Here is a 15144-nt window from a genome sequence, read left to right on the forward strand (position 1 = left end):
GCTCCCCAGAATGCGCACAGAGGCATATGAAGGCCATTAGTATGCATTGCAGTCGCAGGTGTAGCTGTGATTGTAATGTGAGGCAGTGACTCGTGTCACAAGTAGGGGTTGCTGTGTGTTCCCCCCCAGGTTGTTCATGGAGACGGCTGAAGGCCACAGGTTTGTGTGCTAAAGCCCTGCAGTAAGGGGTATGGGTGTGTCTGGTGTCAGGTGCAACGTCAGTGTCAGTCTGGTGTGTGCTGATGTGCAGAGGCCTGCAGAGCACTGGCTGAGTGCATGGAGGCACAGGCCAGCAGAGCCAGCACCCAGTGCAGCTGAATAGCCTGGCACCCACAGCATATACAGTGATGCAAGTCATCCATGGTACTGGTCTCGGATGTGGACAGTCCTGTGCCCGGAGGTGAATATCCTATGCCCGAAGGAGTCAGATGTGGACAGTCCTGTGTCCAGAGGTGGATGTCTTGTGCCCGGCTGCTATCCGGAGGATATCCTGGGCTGTGCATGGCTGTGTGAGTAAAGAGACTGTGATACAGTGATGCAGGACACCCATGGGAACTAGTCAGAGGAGGGCTGACGTGTGTAGTGTCTGCAACATATTAGGCTGTGTATGGAGACTGTAATATGTCATGCAGTCGCCCCACGGATACTGAACAATGAGAGGTCTGGCGTGTTTAGGGACTGCAATCTAAAAGCCATATGATATGTATTGCTATGAACTGGTGTGAAATGAACACTGATAATATACACTGAAGTTATATGCATTTGTGTGAACTGGACTTTAATGCTGTGAGAAAACACATTAAAGAGACTTTGTATTGGAACTTTGTGGGACACTGCCTCTTCACTGCATATGATGCTACCGCAGCATTACAACACAGAATAATTGTCCTATGGACAGATTTTCACACCTGGGTTGTGGATGTCTGCAGCTCCTCCAGAGTGACCTTGGGCCTCTAGGCTGCTTTCCATAATTAGTGCTCTCCTTGTTGAGATGGCAGTTTAAGTGGACAGTCATGTTTTGGAAGGTTTGCAGTTGTGCCATACTACTACCATTTTTGGATGATGGTTTGAACAGTGCTTCGTGACATGCTCAGAGCTTGGGCTATTTTTTAAAACCTAACCCTGCTTTATTTTTTTCCACAACTCTATCCCTGACCTGTCTGGTGTGTTCTTTGGTTTTCATGATGCTGTTTGATCCCTCATGTTCTCAAACAAATGTCTAAGTCCTTCATAGAATAGCTGTAGCTATACTGAGAATAAATTACAAACAGGTGGACTCGATTTACTGATTATGTGATTTCTGGAGGAAATTGGTCGCTTATGATTTTATTTAGGGGTGTCAGACTACAGGGAGCTAAATACAAATGCAGTTCACTATTTTCAGAGGTATATTTTGTAAATAATTAAAAAATAATGTACCATTTCCTTTACACTTCACAAACACTAGCTACTGTGTTAGCATATCACATAAAATCCTAATAAAAATCATTTATGTTTGTAGATATAACGTGAACAAATGTGGAAAAGTACATGGGATATGAATACTTTTCAAGGCACTGTACTGTATGAAATGCCTGTGATGCATTTACTGCGTCCTTTGTTTTTAATATTAATATTTAAAAATGTTCTGACCTCTTAACACACGTAATATAGATTGTAGTTTACCACTGTAGCAAAAATAGATGCAATGCCCTTTTTAACGGTCTCTAAAATGTTTATTTTTCTTAAATAAAATTTGGCCCTGGACCGTGTACAATTGTTAACTTTTATTTGTAATGAATAGGTTGCAGAGTACTATTTTTATTTTTTTGTGATCTTTATCTTTGGCAAAAGCACTTGATCTAGTTTTCTCAGAAACAATGAGTGCCTTAAGAGCGTAAACTCCCAAGGACATGTACATACAAGAACACACAGGATTTACAAGGTTTCAAGGTTTGCCGTTAAAAGAGGGAACAGATGGTAAAAGCTTAGCTCCAAAAGATATGTCCGTGTAAAATTCCTGGTGCCAGTGTGAGGTTTCCACATTATAAAGAATTGTCATTTTCCCTGAGATGGTGTATTTTGCATGTGGCTCAGACGCTAAGCTGTCACACAATGCCAACATGCTTGCGGGCTTGTTAGTGTAGAGAGACTAGAGAACTATGCCACCTGTTTCTATTCTCACATTACTGCCATAGCTACTATTGGCTTGCCTATTTGTTGGCCGGTGCAGTTCTCAAGTACATTTACCTTACCAATACCACCCTTCAGATGAGGTGACCATGTTCTCACTGGAGAACAAGAAGCCCATTATTGAGAAGCAGAATCCTGAATCAGTCTTAGATATTGATCCTGTAAAGGTAAGATGATTTGAGGAGCACTTCATTTTTGCAGTAATACCTTCTTCATGTGTATGATATTTCTTTTCTATTTTTTTTTTGCGTATATAATTATGGCTGTACTATGGCATTTTCATGTATTTTATATATTATCAAGGTATGTCAATATGTCTTCAGACATATTGTATAATTATTATGTATCAGTCCTCATACTCAATGTTACATTCTGGTGACATGTTGCGTTATATAGACAATGCTCTGTAGTATCCTACTCCGAATTGTACATTTCATTTTCTAATCTTACCTAAATCAACTGATAATAAATACAAAAGTATATCCTCTATGTAAAATTAAGTGGTAGCAGAGCATCTGGTACTACAGACTGGGCTTATGTTTTTGGATGCACGTGTGTTTTATTTCTGAAGCACATATACATAACACACATTGTACATAATGTTTTGTGAATATGTCTAAGAGAAATGTTATTGTATATTTAAAGGATTTTGGTAAAATATAAATGCAACTATTCATATAATTATAATATTTTTCTTGCTATTTTAAGAATTTACTTCTAAATACGGGACAAATAAACTAGTGTAATAGAAACCCAATGGAAGAAGCATTATTAGTGCTTAGTAACAGGATTACATGCAGGATGCATTTTGCGGTTCTGGACCCGACCGCAGTTCTGATGAGCAAAACAGTCCAGGAGGCTGTTGGTTCAGTTCATGAGACATGCGATTTGTAATTGGAGTTTCAGTCATAACACACTGTAAAATGTTACCGCTATATGGTGTGTTTGAATAAGCCCTTGTTAAGCATTTGTCACTTTTGGGAAATGCACAATGTTAATTTCACTCTATGTGCTCCTTGACTTAATTCCTGCTGTGCAGTATATGTAGAGGGCACAATGCCTGTCAAGGATCACAGAGAGTGATTACAGAGTGCTCACAGATTAGTGAATACTGATTTTTTACTGCCCCCAAAACCGCCCTGATGACTGGAAGTGAGCAGCTGCAGGGGGAATATAATTTCATTTTCTCCCTGCAACCGCTCATCCAATTAGACTGTTGCACATGTTTCATCTGGTATTTACCTTCAGATTAACACTACGGCTACAGGTAAATATTACATTTTTTACTGACAGGTTCCTTTATGTTACATTCTAATGCTTGGGATTAGTGATGAGCGAGTATGTTCGTTATTTGAGCTTTCCGAGCAATCTCGGGTGTTTTCTGAGTATTTTGGGCATGCTCAGAGATTTAGTTTGTGTTGCCGCTGCTAGACAGCCTGAATACATGTGAGTATTGCCTGTCTGTTAGGGAATCCCTACATGGAATCAGGCTGTCTAGCAGCCGCAAATCATGCAGTTGCGGCGACACAAAGTAAATCTCTGAGCATGCCCAAAATACTGGGAGAACACCAGGAAAACTCGAGTAACGAGCATACTCGCTCCTCACTACTTGGGATATATTACTTTATATAGACGATGCGCTAGAGTATTCTGCTCTGATATGTAAATTTTATTTTCTAATCAAAGCTAAATCAATTGATACAAATTGGAAAGTATATACTCTATGTAATATTAAAGGGAATCTGTCACCTATTTTTGGCCCTATAAACTGCGGTCACCACCATCAGGGGCTTATCTACAGCATTCTGTAATGCTGTTGATAGGCCCTCGATGTAACCTGAAAGATAGGAAAAACAAGTTAATTATACTCAACCAGGGGAGGTCTAGTGCGGTCCGGGTCCGATGGGCGTCACAGGTCTGGGCCCGGCGCCTCCCATCTTCATAGGATGTCGTCCTCTTCCTTGCTGCTGTCGCGGCTCCTGCGCAGGCATAATACTCTGCCCTGTTGAGGGCAGAGCAAAGTACTGCAGTGCGCAGGCACCGGGAAACGTTAGAGAGGCACAGCACCTGCGCACTGCAGTACTTTACACTGCCCTCAACAGGGCAAATCAGGATGCCTCCACAGGAGCCACAACAGAAGCAAGGAGGATGACAACATCGTATGAAGATGGCGGGCGCCGGACCCGGACCTGCAACGCCCATGGGACCCGGGCCGCACCGGACCACCCCTGGGTGAGTATAATCTAACTTGTTTTTCTTATCTTTCAGGTTACATCGGGGGCTTATCTACAGCATTACAGAATGCTTTAGATAAGCCCCAGATGGCAGTGGCCGCAGTTTATAGGGCCAAATTGAGGTGACAGATTCCCTTTAAGTATTTACATGTACAGAAGAAGTTGTAGCAGAGCAGCTGATACTACAGACTGAGATTGCATTGTAGGAAGCAAGTGTTTTTTATATGTTTATGCAAAAGGCACATATAAATGCTAGGCAATATAAAATGCACATGACACAGTGTACACATGTATTGTGTTTATGTCTAAGAGAAATATCATTGTCTGTTTAAAGGATCTTGGTATAATATAAATGCAAATATTAAACTTAATCAAAATTGAAATGTATTATTGTGGAAAATTCCTTTGCTCTTTTCAGTGGAAAAGAAGGTAATAACCAGAAAAAACACTGTATGTGACTACATCATAATTTTTACATTCCATATCGTACACATAATTTCATCAGAAACAATTGAAGTCATATTCATTTCAAGAAGATAGCTTTGTTTATTTCAGTTTTTGCCAAATACTTAAGTCAACCACATAACTATGTTCTCTGTTCACTTGTTTGTGAATGAGGTCAACAGTCTCATGCTGCTCATAAAAGTATTAGAATATGTTTGATAGCATGAGTCATACACATGAGATATATGATTGTTTATTCTGTTATTCTTCCGACCACCATAAAGTGGATATGTTAATATCCATGCAAACAAAGGAATAAGCCTCCTTTTGCAACAGAAACTAGTTTCATTTATATTGAAATTGCTCTTTTCCTTGCCATGTTCTGTAGGTAGGTTTGTCAACTTTTCTCTTCCATTTATGGTCAGCATGACAGGTCACTGATGGACTCCCACACTGCTTGAAAAGAATCTGTCACCTCTAGGTTTATGCTGCCCCATCTCAGAACAGAATAAAGTAGACGTAAAAACCCTGATTCTAACGTTGGGTCAATCACTAGGCTTCTTTTTGTAGTTTTGGTAAAGCATTGTTTTCTCTGCTCGAGCTCTGCTAGTCCTCACAGGGATGACTTCCTGCTATGTAGTCCTCGATATTCAAGAGCTCTGTCTGTCCTCACCTTCCTACTGATTGTTAGCTGTCTGCCTTTAGAAAACTATCAGGCAAGACCCTGAAATTATCAAAATTGTTGCAAGGAGCTCAATAGGTGACACACACAACTGGAATCAGTTTATTTGACTCTAATTTATACTGCTCTCAGATTAAGAAACATAAAGCTGGTGACAGATTTCCATAAAGCTACATTACTGGGGCACGTACCCACAGCAGGTCCCAAGTGTCTCAGACAAGGATTCTCTGATGGACCAAGGTTAGGTCATAACAACAGAAGTCTAGCAATAACAGAGCTCAGGAGGTTCAACAGAAGTCAACCCAAACTGACAACTTGCTTCTGAAATTTTCCACTTTATCAGTCCCTATAGATGACATGACCTGTGCATGTAATAATATGAACATATGCAATATGGCATTAAATGGATACGTGCATTTCCTCTGGATTATTTTCATATGTGGACCTCAGTTAATCTAGTGTGACACATAGTGTTAGCTTCGGAATATATTCACATTTAGTTTTTTTATGTGGATTTTCCTGGCTACCTCAAATTTACGGTACCTAAAAAACAAGCACTTTAAAAAATATTTGGGCATTGTGTTTGCTTTTATTCATTTAATAGTTAAATTTTTGAAGCCGGAACGCAATAATTGACCTGTTGCTTCTTTTTAAACATCTTTTAAAGATAAAAGTGGAAAACAATACCATGTATACTGCTGGCCTGTTTCCACTTGAAATGAATTAAAAGTTTGTTTAAAGAGTAAACGTTTAAAGAGGTTTTTCTTGTAGATTTTGGAGTAGAGTCTTCAAAATCCACATTAAAAATCTCCAGTCAAAGATTGCTTAAATCTATTTATTGAAGTTTTTTTCTCAAGTTGTCTCTTGTGCAACTCAGAGTTATGCAGTCTTTTTACTTCCTGGTTTCTGGCATGGTGGGCTCACCTCCTTGAGTGACAGTTCTGATGGACAGCAGAACTATAGCATTACTAGGACTTAAAGCCCAGCCCAATTTCTGCTTTTAACTACAGATGGATGGATCTATTTGTGTGACTCCATACCAGCATCCAAGTCTGTGGTACTTGGATGCTAGATGAGAGGCCTACAAATCTCTTTCCTTCTAATTTCCCTGGTGAAGCATTTGATTTGTAAAAGCTGGCACAATGTCATATGTAAGACATGACGCTCAGATGATGTCATGCCAGTCCTGACTAATCAAAAGCCACTAATGGGGTACCAGACGGTATGAAATTCACCGGCCTTCCATCTAACCACCAGGTATAATAAATGACCTGGATGCTGGACTTTAGTCCCATAAATCTATCCATTGATCTCTTGCAAAAACACATTCAACTATCATAGATTTTCACATAGAGATTACAAGGCATTTGAACTAGCACAAAGCTCAGCACAGTAGTGAGAGCCAAGATTAGGAGACCTGCTCTTAATGCTTCGGGCTGGTGATTTTGCAAGATTTATAATAGCAGATCATCATAATCTGAGCTAGGGTTGAGCGAAACGGGTCGTTCATTTTCAAAAGTCGCCGACTTTTGGCAAAGTCGGGTTTCATGAAACCCGATCCGACCCCTGTGCGGGGTCGGCCATGCGGTACGCGACTTTCGCGCCAAAGTCGCGTTTCAATGACGCGAAAAGCGCCATTTCTCAGCCAATGAAGGTAAACGCAGAGTGTGGGCAGCGTGATGACATAGGTCCTGGTCCCCACCATCTTAGAGAAGGGCATTGCAGTGATTGGCTTGCTGTCTGCGGCGTCACAGGGGCTATAAAGAGGAGTTCCCGCCGACCGCCATGTTACTGCTGCTGATCTGAGCTTAGGGAGAGGTTGCTGCCGCTTCGTCAGAAGCAGGGATAGCGTTAGGCAGGGTCCATTAACCACCAAACCGCTTGTGCTGTAGCGATTTCCACTGCCCAACACCACCTTCGGTGTGCAGGGACAGTGGAAGCTACATTTTTTTTTTTCCCCTCAGCGCTGTAGCTCATTGGGCTGCCCTAGAAGGCTCCCTGATAGCTGCATTGCTGTGTGTACGCCGCTGTGCAAACCAACTGCTTTTTTCAAAGCACAAATCCTCTTGTTCCTTCCTTTCTGCACAGCTATCTTTTTGGTTTGTACACACTTTTTATTTAATTTGTGCATCAGTCCACTCCTTATTGCTGCCTGCCATACCTGGCTGAGATTACTGCAGGGAGATAGTAATTGAAGGACACTCCCTGTTTTTTTTTTTTTTTTTTGTGGGAGATTAAGATTGACATCTCTGCTAGAGTGCCATCCCTGTCTGTGTCATCTCTCACTCAGTGGGCCATAGAAAGCCTATTTATTTTTTTGCTTGATTTGGGTTATAAAATCTACCTGAAAAAATCACTACATCAATCAGTGGGAGAAAAATATTGGCCTCAGGGCTTGTGTGCCACTCTTGACTCCTGTGTGCATCATCACTCACTCAGTGGGCCATAGAAAGCCTATTTATTTTTTTGCTTGATTTTGGTTCTAAAATCTACCTGAAAAAATCACTACATCAATCAGTGGGAGAAAAATATTGGCCTCAGGGCTTGTGTGCCACTCCTGACTCCTGTGTGCATCATCACTCACTCAGTGGGCCATAGAAAGCCCATTTTTTTTTTTTTTGCTTTATTTGGGTTCTAAACTCTACCTGAAAAAATCAATAAATCAATCAGTGGGAGATTAATATTGGCCTTTGGGCTTGTGTGCCAGTCCTAAGCGTGCCATCTCTCTCTCTCAGATAGTGGGCCATAGAAAGCCTATTTATTTTTTTTTATTTTTTTTATTGGGTTTATAAATTTTCCCTGGAAAAAAAAAAAAAAAGTGGGAGATTAATATTGGCCTCTGGGCTTGTGTGCCAGTCCTGAGTGTGCCATCTCTCTCACAAATAGTGGGCCATAGAAAGCCTATTTATTTTTTTTTTTTTGGTTTTATAAATTCTCCCTTAAAAAAAAAAGGGAGATTAATATTGGCCTTTGGGCTTGTGTGCCAGTCCTAAGCGTGCCATCTCTCTCTCTCTCAGATAGTGGGCCATAGAAAGCCTATTTATTATTTTTTTTATTGGGTTTATAAATTTTCCCTGGAACAAAAAAAAAAAGTGGAAGATAAATATTGGCCTCTGGGCTTGTGTGCCACTCCTGACTCCTGTGTGCGTCATCTCTCACTCAGTGGGCCATAGAAAGCCTTTTTTTGTTTTATTTGTTTTCTAAATTCTCCCTGAAAAAATCATTTTATTTTATTTAGTTTCTAAATTCTTCCTGAAAAAATCATTTTATTCTATTTTTTTTTTCCTAAAGTCTCCCTGAAAAAACAAAACAAAAACAAATCAGTGGGAGATTAATATTGCCCTTTCTGCTTGTGTGCCAGTCTTGACTCCTGGGTGTGCCATCTCTCTCTCTCTCTCTCTCCAATTGTAGGCCATAGAAAGCCTATTATTTTTTTAGCTTGATTTGGGTTCCAAAATCTACCTGAAAAAATCACTACATCAATCAGTGGGAGATAAATATTGGCCTCTGGGCTTGTGTGCCACTCCTGACTCCTGTGTGCGTCATCTCTCACTCAGTGGGCCATAGAAAGCCTTTTTTTGTTTTATTTGTTTTCTAAATTCTCCCTGAAAAAATCATTTTATTTTATTTGGTTTCTAAATTCTTCCTGAAAAATCATTTTATTCTATTTTTTTTTTCCTAAAGTCTCCCTGAAAAAAAAACAAAACAAAACAAATCAGTGGGAGATTAATATTGCCCTTTCTGCTTGTGTGCCAGTCTTGACTCCTGGGTGTGCCATCTCTCTCTCTCTCTCCAATTGTGGGCCATAGAAAGCCTATTATTCTTTTTAGCTTGATTTAGGTTCCAAAATCTACCTGAAAAAATCACTACATCAATCAGTGGGAGATAAATATTGGCCTCTGGGCTTGTGTGCCACTCCTGACTCCTGTGTGCGTCATCTCTCACTCAGTGGGCCATAGAAAGCCTTTTTTTGTTTTATTTGTTTTCTAAATTCTCCCTGAAAAAATCATTTTATTTTATTTGGTTTCTAAATTCTTCCTGAAAAAATCATTTTATTCTATTATTTTTTTTTTCCTAAAGTCTCCCTTAAAAAAAAAAAAAAATCAAATCAGTGGGAGATTAATATTTACATTTGTGCTTCAGTGACAGTCCTGCGTGTGTGGCATCTCTCTCATTTGTTGCCACCAACAACAGAGTGTGTAACATTGTGCCTGATTTTCGTTGTGGTCTCCCTCACCTGTAAATGGGTAGCTAAATCATACTGAAGTTATAGCTCACCGTGTAATTTGTGTGACAGCAACAAATACCGTTAGTTTGTTTACGTTTTTAAAACAATGAGGAAGTATGGTGGAAGAGGTCGTGGCCGGGGGCGTTCATTGTCAGCTGGTAATGAGGGTAGTGGTAGTGGTGGAGCATCAGCTGGTCGTGGGAAAAAAAATATTGCACCTAAGTCTGGAGCTGTGGAGCCAGGTTCGTCGTCTGGCTACACAAGGCCTCGAACGCTCCCTTTTCTGGGAGTAGGAAAACCGCTTTTAAAGCCGGAGCAGCAAGAGCAAGTTTTGGCTTATCTTGCTGACTCAGCCTCTAGCTCTTTTGCCTCCTCTCGTGAAACTGGTAAATGTCAAAGCAGCGCGTCGTTAGTGGATGTTCACGGTCAGGGACAAATCGCTTCCTTGTCCTTTTCAGCAAAAACAACAACAGAGAAGAATGCAGCAGGCGACACAACGGGTTACTCCATGGAGCTCTTTACACATACCGTCCCTGGCTTAGAAAGTGAAGCAGTTAACAGTCCATGCCCATTACAAGTTGAATCTGACATGGAGTGCACTGATGCACAGCCACAGCCAGACTACTATGCTGGTCCTTTGACTCAGACCACAACATTGCCCTCGCAGGGTGCTGATCAAGAATCAGACCCTGATGAGACTATGTTGCCCCATCACGAACGCTATACCACCGACCGACACGGTGACACAGACGAAGTTGCACACGAGCTACAAGAAGAGGTAATAGATGACCCAGTTCTTGACCCCGATTGGCAGCCATTGGGGGAACAGGGTGCAGGCGGCAGCAGTTCTGAAGCGGAGGAGGAGGGGCCGCAGCAGGCATCAACATCGCAACAGGTTCCATCTGCCGGGCCCGTATCTTGCCCAAAACGCGTGGCAAAGCCAAAACCTGTTGGAGGACAGCATGGCCATCCGGTTAAAGCTCAGTCTGCAATGCCTGAAAAGGTATCCGATGCTAGAAAGAGTACAGTCTGGCATTTTTTTAAACAACATCCAATTGATCAGCGCAAAGTCATCTGTCAAAAATGTTCAACTACCTTAAGCAGAGGACAGAATCTGAAAAGTCTCAATACAAGTTGCATGCATAGACATTTAACCACCATGCATTTGCAAGCCTGGACTAAGTACCAAACGTCCCTTAAGGTTGTAGCACCCTCGGCCAATGAAGCTAGTCAGCAACGCAACATCCCTTCCGGCAGTGTAGGGCCACCATTTTCCGCACCACCTGCAGTATCTGTGCAGGTTTCTTTGCCAGGCCAAAGCAGTCAGGGTCAGGGAATCACCAGTTTCGTAGTAGGAAACACTGCATCTAGGGCACCGGTGGTAACAATACCATCTCCCACCGTCTCTCAGTCTGCCATGTCCACCGGCACCCCCGCTAGTTCCACGATCTCCAGCTCTCCAGTCTAGCTCACCCTACATGAGACTATGGTTAGAAAAAGGAAGTACTTAGCCTCGCATCCGCGTACACAGGGTTTGAACGCACACATAGCTAGACTAATCTCGTTAGAGATGATGCCCTACCGGTTAGTTGAAAGCGAAGCTTTCAAAGCCCTGATGGACTACGCTGTACCACGCTACGAGCTACCCAGTCGACACTTTTTTTCCAGAAAAGCCATCCCAGCCCTCCACCAGCATGTTAAAGAGCGCATCGTCCATGCACTCAGGCAATCTGTGAGCACAAAGGTGCACCTGACAACAGATGCATGGACCAGTAGGCATGGCCAGGGACGTTACGTGTCCATCACGGCACACTGGGTAAATGTGGTGGATGCAGGGTCCACAGGGGACAGCAAGTTTAGGACAGTTCTGCCTAGCCCACGGTCTAGGAAACAATTGGCTGTAGCCGTTCGCACCCCCTCCTCCTCCTCTTCGTCCTCCTGCAGAAGCGAGAGCTCGTCCACAGACCGCAGTCGCACAACCATTCCATCCGCAGCTGCCACTGTTGCACACCAGGTCTCCCATTATGGGGCAGCTACTGGCAAACGTCAGCAGGCTGTATTGGCTATGAAGTGTTTGGGCGACAACAGACACACCGCGGAAGTTCTGTCCGAGTTCTTGCAGAAAGAAACGCAGTCGTGGCTGGGCACTGTAGATCTTGAGGCAGGCAAGGTAGTGAGTGATAACGGAAGGAATTTCATGGCTGCCATCTCCCTTTCCCAACTGAAACACATTCCTTGCCTGGCTCACACCTTAAACCTGGTGGTGCAGTGCTTCCTGAAAAGTTATCCAGGGTTATCCGACCTGCTCCTCAAAGTGCGTGGACTTTGCTCACATATCCGCCGTTCGCCCGTACACTCCAGCCGTATGCAGACCTATCAGCGTTCTTTGAACCTTCCCCAGCATCGCCTAATCATAGACGTTGCAACAAGGTGGAACTCAACACTGCACATGCTTCAGAGACTGTGTGAACAGAGGCGGGCTGTTATGTTTTTGTGGGAGGATACACATACACGGGCAGGCAGTAGGATGGCAGACATGGAGTTGTCAGGTGTGCAGTGGTCGAAGATTCAAGACATGTGTCAAGTCCTTCAGTGTTTTGAGGAATGCACATGGCTGGTTAGTGCAGACAACGCCATAATAAGCATGAGCATCCCCCTAATGCGTCTGCTGATGCAAAGTTTGACGCACATAAAGGATCAGGCGTCTGCAGCTGAGGAAGAGGAAAGCCTTGATGACAGTCAGCCATTGTCTGGCCAGGGCAGTGTACAGGACGAGGTAGCGGGCGAAGAGGAGGAGGAGGACGAGGAGGATGATGGGGATGATTATATTTTTAATGAGGAAGCTTTTCCGGGGCCACTGGAAATTGGTGGCGCGGCAAGGCCGGGTTCTGGTTTTTTGAGGGACACAAGTGACGTGGATTTGCCTGAAACTGCCCCTCAACCAAACACAACCGCAGATTTGAGAATTGGAACTTTGGCCCACATGGCGGATTATGCCTTACGTATCCTCAAAAGGGACACACGCATAACTAAAATGATGAATGATGACGATTACTGGTTGGCCTGCCTCCTTGATCCTCGCTATAAAGGCAAATTGCAAAATATAATGCCACATGAGAACTTGGAACTAATATTAGCAACCAAACAATCAACTCTTGTTGACCGTTTGCTTCTGGCATTCCCTGCACACAGCGCCCGTGATCGTTCTCACACGAGCTGCAGGGGCCAGCAGACCAGAGGAGTTAGAGGGGCAGAAATCAGAAGTGGCGTTGGCCAGAGGGGTTTTCTGACCAGGTTGTGGAGTGATTTTGCTATGACCGCAGACAGGACAGGTACTGCAGCATCAATTCAAAGTGACAGGAGACAACATTTGTCCAGTATGGTTACAAACTATTTTTCATCCCTTATCGATGTTCTCCCTCAACCGTCATTCCCATTTGATTACTGGGCATCAAAATTAGACACCTGGCCAGAATTGGCAGAATATGCATTGCAGGAGCTTGCTTGCCCGGCAGCTAGTGTCCTATCAGAAAGAGTATTCAGTGCTGCAGGTTCAATACTAACAGAAAAAAGGACTCGTCTGGCTACCCAAAATGTAGATGATCTAACCTTCATTAAAATGAACCACAACTGGATTTCGAAATCTTTTGCCCCACCTTGCCCGGCTGACACCTAGCTTTCCTATGAAAAGGTCTTGCCTGTGGACTATTCTGAATGCCTTTTCCAATCTCGTAATTTTCTGCACCTGATTGTCCAGCATACGACATGTTTACACCTCACTAAATGGCCAAACTCCCCACACGGGGCCGTGGTATCGACACTTGGCGACAGCACCCGTGAGAGTGCAGTTTGTCTGAAGAGGTGGGTGAGCCCGCTTTTGGTCGACGGCACTGCCACTGGGTCCCTCCTAGTACAATAAAGTGTCTCTGGCGGTGGTGGTGCGCACCCAACGTCAGACACACCGTTGTAATATGAGGGGCCATGGGCCTGTACCGCCGGCCACAAGACAGTTTCCCCCCACCCCAGCTCAAACAGTGCTCTACCACTTGCAAAATTATCTCACAGCTCCACCAATGTTTAGTCTATGCGTTGACATCCTTCAATGCCTGCCACTGACAATACCATTGTATTGACATTTTTGTTATGTTAGGCCTTCGATGCCTGTCTGTGGTCACTCCTTCCACTAGGCCTCCACTAACCACATCACTGCTGCCCGTGTACCCCTGTAACCAATTTAAAATTGCCTACAGCCATGTGTTATTATTTTAGGCCTTCGATGCCTGTCTGCGGTGACTCCTTCCACTAGGCCTCCACTGACCACACCACTGCTGCCCGTGTACCCCTGTAACCAATTTAAAATTGCCTACAGCCATGTGTTATTATTTTAGGCCTTCGATGCCTGTCTGCGGTGACTCCTTCCACTAGGCCTCCACTGACCACACCACAGCTGCCCGTGTACCCCTGGAACCAATTTAAAATTGCCTACAGCCATGTGTTATTATTTTAGGCCTTCGATGCCTGTCTGCGGTGACTCCTTCCACTAGGCCTCCACTGACCACACCACTGCTGCCCGTGTACCCCTGGAACCAATTTAAAATTGCCTACAGCCATGTGTTATTATTTTAGGCCTTTGATGCCTGTCTGCGGTCACTCCTTCCACTAGGCCTCCACTGACCACACCACTGCTGCCCGTGTACCCCTGGAACCAATTTAAAATTGCCTACAGCCAGCCCAATTTTTTTATTTTAGGCCTTCGATGCCTGTCTGCGGTCCATTCTTTCTACTACTACTACACTGACCAGGGCACTGCTGCCCGTGTACCCCTGTAACCAATTTAAAATTGCCTACAGCCATGTGTTATTATTTTAGGCCTTCGATGCCTGTCTGCGGTCACTCCTTCCACTAGGCCTCCACTGACCACACCACTGCTGCCCGTGTACCCCTGTAACCAATTTAAAATTGCCTACAGCCATGTGTTATTATTTTAGGCCTTCGATGCCTGTCTGCGGTGACTCCTTCCACTAGGCCTCCACTGACCACACCACTGCTGCCCGTGTACCCCTGTAACCAATTTAAAATTGCCTACAGCCATGTGTTATTATTTTAGGCCTTCGATGCCTGTCTGCGGTCACTCCTTCCACTAGGCCTCCACTGACCACACCACTGCTGCCCGTGTACCCCTGGAACCAATTTAAAATTGCCTACAGCCATGTGTTATTATTTTAGGCCTTCGATGCCTGTCTGCGGTCACTCCTTCCCCTAGGCCTCCACTGACCACACCACTGCTGCCCGTGTACCCCTGTAACCAATTTAAAATTGCCTACAGCCATGTGTTATTATTTTAGGCCTTCGATGCCTGTCTGTGGTCACTCCTTCCACTAGGC

The 15144-nt window shown here is 43.8% G+C and overlaps 1 protein-coding gene across 1 annotated transcript in view; it reads left to right on the forward strand.

The window, feature by feature from the left end:
* Positions 1-2208: 2208 nt before the first annotated feature.
* The window catches only part of NOS1 (nitric oxide synthase 1), a 419319-nt gene continuing 406383 nt past the window's right edge, over positions 2209-15144 (forward strand). Inside the window, exon 1 of the mRNA XM_069754681.1 lies at positions 2209-2339. The gene's annotated coding sequence lies outside the window, so the exon portion shown is untranslated. The remainder of the gene's footprint in view (positions 2340-15144) is intronic.

The sequence above is a fragment of the Ranitomeya imitator genome, chromosome 1 (assembly GCF_032444005.1).
Source record: "Ranitomeya imitator isolate aRanImi1 chromosome 1, aRanImi1.pri, whole genome shotgun sequence".
In the NCBI taxonomy this organism is placed as follows: domain Eukaryota; kingdom Metazoa; phylum Chordata; class Amphibia; order Anura; family Dendrobatidae; genus Ranitomeya; species Ranitomeya imitator.